Source organism: Nomascus leucogenys, chromosome 12 (genome assembly GCF_006542625.1).
Source record: "Nomascus leucogenys isolate Asia chromosome 12, Asia_NLE_v1, whole genome shotgun sequence".
Classification (NCBI taxonomy): domain Eukaryota; kingdom Metazoa; phylum Chordata; class Mammalia; order Primates; family Hylobatidae; genus Nomascus; species Nomascus leucogenys.
Genome location: NC_044392.1, coordinates 73,824,741 through 73,831,975, shown reverse-complemented (window position 1 = coordinate 73,831,975; position 7,235 = coordinate 73,824,741). Strand labels below are relative to the sequence as shown.

Sequence of the window (7,235 nt, the reverse complement as noted above, 5' to 3'; positions counted from 1 at the left end):
ATACACTGACAATTTGTATCATCTTTTTTTTTTTTTTGTCTCTCTTTCACCCAGGCTGGAGTGCAATGGCATGGTCTCAGCTCACTGCAACCACCGCCTCCCAGGTTCAAGCGATTCTCCTGCCTCAGCCTCCAGAGTAGCTGGGGACTACAGGTGCGTGCCACCACACCTGGCTAATTTTTGTATTTTTAGTAGAGACGGGGTTTCACTATGCTGGCCAGGCTTGTCTCGAACTCCTGACCTCGTGATTCGCATGCCTTGGCCTCCCAAAGTGCTGGGATTACAGATGTGAGCCACTGCGCCCAGCCCAGTTTGTATCATGTTTAGTTACGTCCTCACTGTTTATGAATGTAGGTCTAATATCCCACTACTTCTAAAGGAATCTGTATGCGAAATTTATATTTATCAGCAATCTCAAGGGTTTCTGATGGAAATGAATCCCATCCTGAAACATGGATGAGATTATTTTAGTACTAAAAGTTTTGATACATTTAATACAAATTTGTTTTCAACCATGGCATAATATTGAAAAATTTGAAAAATCCTGGGGGGGGGGTTAACAATTAGGTTAATATTAAAGATTATAGATTTTTCAGAACCCCTTTTTGACAAGACTTGGGCTTCTGGAGAATGCGATTGCAACTGTTTGCGTATCTATCTGGCTGGGGAAGCACAATGTCACACTATTTTTTGTTTGGGGAACCTTCTCTGATTCTTGAATCACATAAAGAATAGCCACAGTAAGCCTGGTGTAGAAGCACATCTTCACAACAGGTTTTAGAAAAGGAGGAAGTGCTGCATGCATTGTGCATCTATGCAAATTCACATGACTCTGTGTGGGAGCACTTTATGCAGGAGAATCCATCTAGCGTTGCTTTCCTCCCTGAGTCTCTGAGGGTTGGGCTTCCTTCCTGCTGTAAAGTGGGGTGGGAATCTCTCTGAAAGCACTCCATTTCCCTGCCTTGTTTTTTAACTCTCTGTGAGCTATGCAATAGATCAAGCTCATTCTCTTTGTTGACATGCTCAGCTTTGCCTTCTCATGCATCTGACTTCAATGTTTTTCATAGTCTTCAAATGAACTTTGTATGAAACAGAGCAGCTGCCTGAAACAGATAACAGCAAAGCACCCAGGTCACAGACCAGTGTGGCCAGCCACCCCTTTCTAAGCTGCAGTCTGCTTCTTTGAGGATTGCCTGAATTCTCAACTGCCAGAGTTCAAGAAAATCTGATCATGGTTTGATTCCAGGAGAGAGAGAAAAAAAAATCAGTTTAAAATTCAAAGTATTAATGTAATCATTTATGAAAAAAAGAAACCTATAAAGTCTGTTTCAGAGAGTTTAAAGAGGGAAAGAAGCAGGAAGGAAATCCCCTCAACAGTTTTATTTAGAAAAAAATAAAATTATGTCTATGCCACCTCCATGTTGACAAAAATAATGCAGAAGAAGGACTTGGTGAACATATTTTTAATTAGATCAGTGATGTTCACAGGATCAGGTACAAGGGCATTGGACATAATCTACTTGATTTATACTTGTTACTGCATACTTAAAAGAATTTCACACATTGTGCTGCTCCTTCTCAGGCAGCTTAGTGGTTACTGTGGATCATGAACCACACTTTTTGATCACATAAAACTAAAATGTGATGATGAGGGGAGAAAAAAAGCCCTATGTTCATTAGCCAGTGCTTATAAAAATATACAAGACATCAAATATCTGAGATGAAAATCTATTTATTAGACTTTTCATTAAGTTTGTGGCAACATTTTAAATAATAATGTTGCTTATCAAGTCACCTTTTATTGGGTTAAAACCTCCTGCAGCATCTAAGCTGAAAGAAGTCTTCACTGATTCATACTTACATTTGAGTTTTTAAAACACCACCTCTTCAGGTAAATTACTTTGACAGTTATTTTGCATACACCAATAAAACTTCACCTGTGCAGTGAACAATCTACATTAACATATTTGATGGTCCTCCAAATTCCCAAAGTCCTTTTTCTTTTCTTTAAAAAAAACTTTTTTTATTTCCATAGTTTTTGGGGAACAGGTGGTGTTTGGTTGCATGGAAAATTTCTTTAGTGGTGATTTCTGAGATTTTGGTACACCCATCACTTGAGCAGTGTACATTGTACCCAATGTGTAGTCTTTTATCCCTCACCCCCTCCCACCCTTCCCCCTCAGTCCCCAAAGTCCATTATATCATTCTTACGTCTTTGCATCCTCATAGCTTAGCTCCCACTTATAATTGAGAACATATGATGTTTGGTGTTTGGTTTTCCAATCCTGAGTTACTTCACTTAGAATGATGATCTCCAGTTCCATCCAGGTTGCTGCAAATGCTATTATTTCGTTCCTTTTTATGGCTGAGTAGCATTCCATGGTGTGTGTGTGTGTGTGTGTGTGTGTGTGTGTGTGTCACATTTTCTTTGTCCACTCATTTGATGGGCTTTTAGACTGATTTCATATATTTGCAATTGTGAATTTTGCTGCTATAAACCAAAGTCCTTTTTCTAACCCAACTGAAGCTCTTAAACTCCTAGTATATAGAAATTTGGAAGCTACCACTGGCATCAGATCTTTTGATTCTAGGCTTAAAAAGCTCTAGAATACCCTCTTTTTTATCCTCAACACTAATGACATATGACAAGCCTTTGAAGTCACTTCTAGGAAAGCTTCTAACTGATCTGATTGCCTCCTGTCTACTCTTTACATTGATGATGGAATCGTCCTTTTAAAAGTGGCACTGATAGTTTCACTCTTCTTCTTAAGAATCTTCAGAAGAGTGAAAACAAAACAGTTTACAACAGTGACATGATATTTAATCACTTTAGCCTCTGAGGCACCTGGGTGGGAGAAAGCAGCTAGAACCCCAGTTAATTGCCTCCGACCTGAAGCAGCTTCTATCGGTAACCCAGCATATTATCCAAATATTACTATTTTTATTTAGGTCATTACATAAAAGCTCCAAAAGCACTGCCGTAAAGCAACAGTTCTTAACTGAGACCTGAGAACCCTCAGGAGAGCAATGTATGGGCATTAAGATATTTGAGATAGTCCATAGGTTTCTGGGGAGTGGATCCATAGAAATTATCTATTCTTGAGGGGACCATACCTGTTAAAAAGTTAAAAACAGATCCACAGTACACGTTGGTTTTAAGCGGTTCTATACTATCTGCACAGCCTCAGCAATAACCATTTTTTTCCCATGCATCTTACATTCCAGCCACAGCAGACTACTTGGCATTCTTTTCAACTTACAGATGTTCTTCAGCCCTTATCCTTCTGCAGTGTTACCTCCATAGCGTCCTATTTCTTACCTTAAGCTTCAGCAGTGATGAATCGTTGCCAGTTCTCTGAAATCATTTTCAAGGGTCAATGCCCTGTCATATGCTATCATCAGCTTGGAATGCTCTTACAATCTGCCTGGTGAACTCCTCCACATCGGTCAGCACCCACCTTAAACTCCACTTCTCTATAAAACCTCCTCTTACTCCTCCCAGAAGAATTCATTTCTCTTGTTTTCATGTTGCCACTTTATTCAACATTAATTTCACTAATTTCTAGTCATTCTAATGAACGTAATATGTTTCTCCCCACTAGACTTTATGCTACTTGAAAGTAAGATCTCTAATTTATTCATCTTTATATGCCTAGCATATTGTTTTTAGTCGACACTTAATATACATTTGTTAGATGGCTGTTCGTCTATCCCCACTTCCATATGTGAAACTTGGACTTTCTTTGAAGATCTGGGTAAAATGCCACTTCTGAAAAGCCTCTTGACTCCCCCAGGTCAGGGGCTACTCTGTCCTCTATAACGCAGTAGTTCACACACAAGCCTACTCTATCGGTTATACCCAGTCTCTTACCTTGCTCAGGCGTAGAACTGAGGGCCTTCAGCTTGCAGGCTCAGCCCTGCTCAGTTCCTTGGCTTAATCCTGACAAAGGAAGCAACTGCAGTGATTTCAGACCCACCAGTGAGTCTCTTACCATACCCCCCTCAACACCACCACCACCACCAATAACAACTCCTTCGTTTTTTTAGAGCTCTCGTATCTTTACCTGCCAGCCCTCTCTCTCTAGAAACTGAAACTGTATAGCCCTTATCTGGGAAGCCTATTCCAAATGAGAGGATTTTGCAGGAATCATAACATTCTATCTTTCTGCTCTTAGTATTTCTACCTCACCTTAGAAATCAGTGCTCAACCAGATATTGCCTAATATTGCAGACTGAACTGCTTACCACTCTGTTAAGGAAGAATGACCTTACAGCCAGGGTAGTTTTTCTGACTAAGGTCAGCTATGTCTGTTTTCTGCTTTGTTCCTTCCCCAACGTGCCTGGAGCTAATTGTACAGTCACAGTGTTTAATAATCCATAATGCTTAACACAATGACTTCCCATAGTAGATGCTTAACATGAGTGAATGGACAAATGAACATCCAGTTATGTATATATAGAACTGGACATTTAAAAAATATATATATATACTTCATATATATGTGCATATATATGAAGTATATGAAGTATATATGTACTTTTATATATAAGCATATATATGAAACATATATGAACTATATAGATGAAATATATATGAACTATATATACGAAATATATATACACACACACACACACACACATATATATATATGAAGTAATGAGAACTGTGGTGAAAACCTTGTTTACAGGAGACAGCTATTCCTTGGCCTTAGTCATTTCTCGACACACGAGAACATGGGCCCAGGAAGACCAGATTTTCTACCTTTTCAAGAAAAACTGAACACTCAGATTTTTCTGTGAATTTTTTGATATTTTGGCTGGAAGAAGCATGGTTCATGTCCAGTGCACCTGTACAGGATAAAGCAGATTAACATGTGGTTAAGTCAGATATTAACAAGGGTAAAACATATAGGCCAGTTGTCTCTCTGTGATTTTTAGTGCTAGCTGAGTTTCAGTATTTCTGGAAAGAAGGGAAAACAGCAAAAATTCCATGTACAGAAGTTATCATGATAGAAACCAGTTTGATTCTTTTGATACTCTGCCACTGTTCTCTTCAGCTGATGATATGCCACTGCCAAAATAAGAAGATCCAGGAAGTGAGCCACTGGTGGCATTAGTAATCTGAGACAGATAATTTGAGTTATGTTGATCGAAGAATAACTGTGATCTAATAAGGATATTAGGATGATTCCTTTATTATCTCCTGCTAATGGCTTATTAGAAGAGCCTGGCACAATATGGGCTCAATAAATACTTGTTGAATGCATGAATGAATGAATGAAGAAATGTATTGTTCTATATTTATGGAAATTTTTGGAAAAGAGTTCAGTATTTTTTTCTGTGAAAATTTTCCCTAATCAAAAGAGCCTTACCAGGTACAGTGAAGACATTATGCTAAGTGAAATAAATCAAACACAGAAGGACAAATATTGTATGATTTCACTTACATAAAGTACCTAGAATAACCACATTTATAGAAACAAAAAATAGAACGGCAATTACCAGGGGGTGGGAGTGTTGGTAATAGGGAGTTGTTGTTTAATGGGTAGAGTTTCAGTTTGGGAAGATGAGAAGTGTCTAGTGATGGATGGTGGTGATGTATGCACACAAATGTGAATATACTTAATCCTACTGAATTGTACACTTAAAAGTGATTAAAATGATGGTCTTGGGAAAGGCTCCTGTGTTGTTGAACCTGCTCAGTTGTGGGTGCAGCCTTGTACCAGGCAGCCCAACCCTGACCTAAAGTAAATTCCCAGGAAAAGTCTTTCCTAGGTTGTGAATTTGCAGTAACAGGTGTGCGCATCCTAGCAGCAGTTTGATGATCATGTATGAAACTGCAAACAGGACAAAAACAAACAAACAATAAATAAATAAATACAATGGTTAAAATGGTAAATTGTATGTAATGTGTATTTTGCCATAATAAAGAAGTGAATTATTCATAATTGTGATCTGCATTTCTGTTTTATATGGGGTTTTTGGTCAGGCTCCTTTTGCCTTTACCCTACTTCCACCCAAATTAATTTTTCTATCCCCTGTATATTTGTACACACATAAAAATGGTGTGTGTGTGTGTGTGTGTGTGTGTGCAGGCACTTAGATAATCCAGAGACTGAAATAGGTAGGAAAAGTATATATTAATCTCTTTGCAATTTCACAAATTGGTCTTTAGAGAGTCTTATTTCTCCAAATATCCTTCGTTCTAGATCATTATAGTTTTTTTTTTCATTTTTTTTTGCTTTTTTTGTTTGTTTTTTGAGACAGAGTCTTGCTCTGTTGCCCAGGCTGGAGTGCAGTGGCTCTATCTCTGCTCACTGCAGCCTCTGCCTACTGGATTTAAGTGATTCTCATGCTTCAGCCTCCCAAGTAGCTGAGATTACAGGCATGTGCCACCACATCTGGCTACTTTTTGTGTTTTTAGTAGAGACAGGGTTTCACCATGTTGCCCAGGCTGGTCTCGAACTCCTGGCCTCAGGTGATTCACCTGTTTGGGCCTCCCGAAGTGCTGGGATTACAGGCATGAGCCACTGCGGCTGGCCTAGTTTTAGATAGCTTTAAATACTGATGTCATGTGGCAATTCCCATGGCATGGATATTGTCTATTGGGATTTGTTTATCAAAAGTACTGCTTCTGACTTTCAGAAGAATATGAGAAAAAACCATGATGTCTGCCTCTCTTTCTCCAACCTCATTTCTAATCACTCCACTTAAGTCTCATATAATGTCATGCCTAGACAATTATATTAGTGTTCTACTTTTAACACTTAGCTCATTCAACGTATACTGCACTATTGAACCATATTGAGTTTCTGAAACATAACCTTTTCTTAATAGATGACTTTATTTCTGATTTCACAAAGGTTATATCAAGCATGGGTGCTCTTAACTTCCTGCCCTTCCCCTACTTCTAGATACTTCTATAAACATATCTGCATGCTGTGACCTTGCCTGCTTTCCCTGTTCCAGAAGGAGAGTTTCACACTCCTACTTCCTAGCTGAGGCTAATCCAGCCACCTGTGCTCCGGCTTTCATTCCCTCCCACTTTCTCCAAGACCTACAGCTATCAGCTGTCTCTTTTCTGTGTCTTTAGCTTCTTCCTCTCTTTCAGCTCCTTCCCTCTAGCCTATAAACAAACTCCAGTCTTTTGCAGTTTGCAAAACAAACAGTGCTTTTCTCACCATCCTGAATTTCTCCTTCTATTCATTCTTAAACCTCTTGAAAGATTGAGGTCT

At 38.9% G+C, this 7,235-nt stretch overlaps 1 non-coding gene across 1 annotated transcript; it reads left to right on the top strand.

Moving 5' to 3' along the window:
* The first annotated feature begins 5,662 nt into the window (after positions 1-5,662).
* Positions 5,663-5,849, top strand: LOC115837788. The gene has a single exon (XR_004032840.1).
* Positions 5,850-7,235: the final 1,386 nt, after the last annotated feature.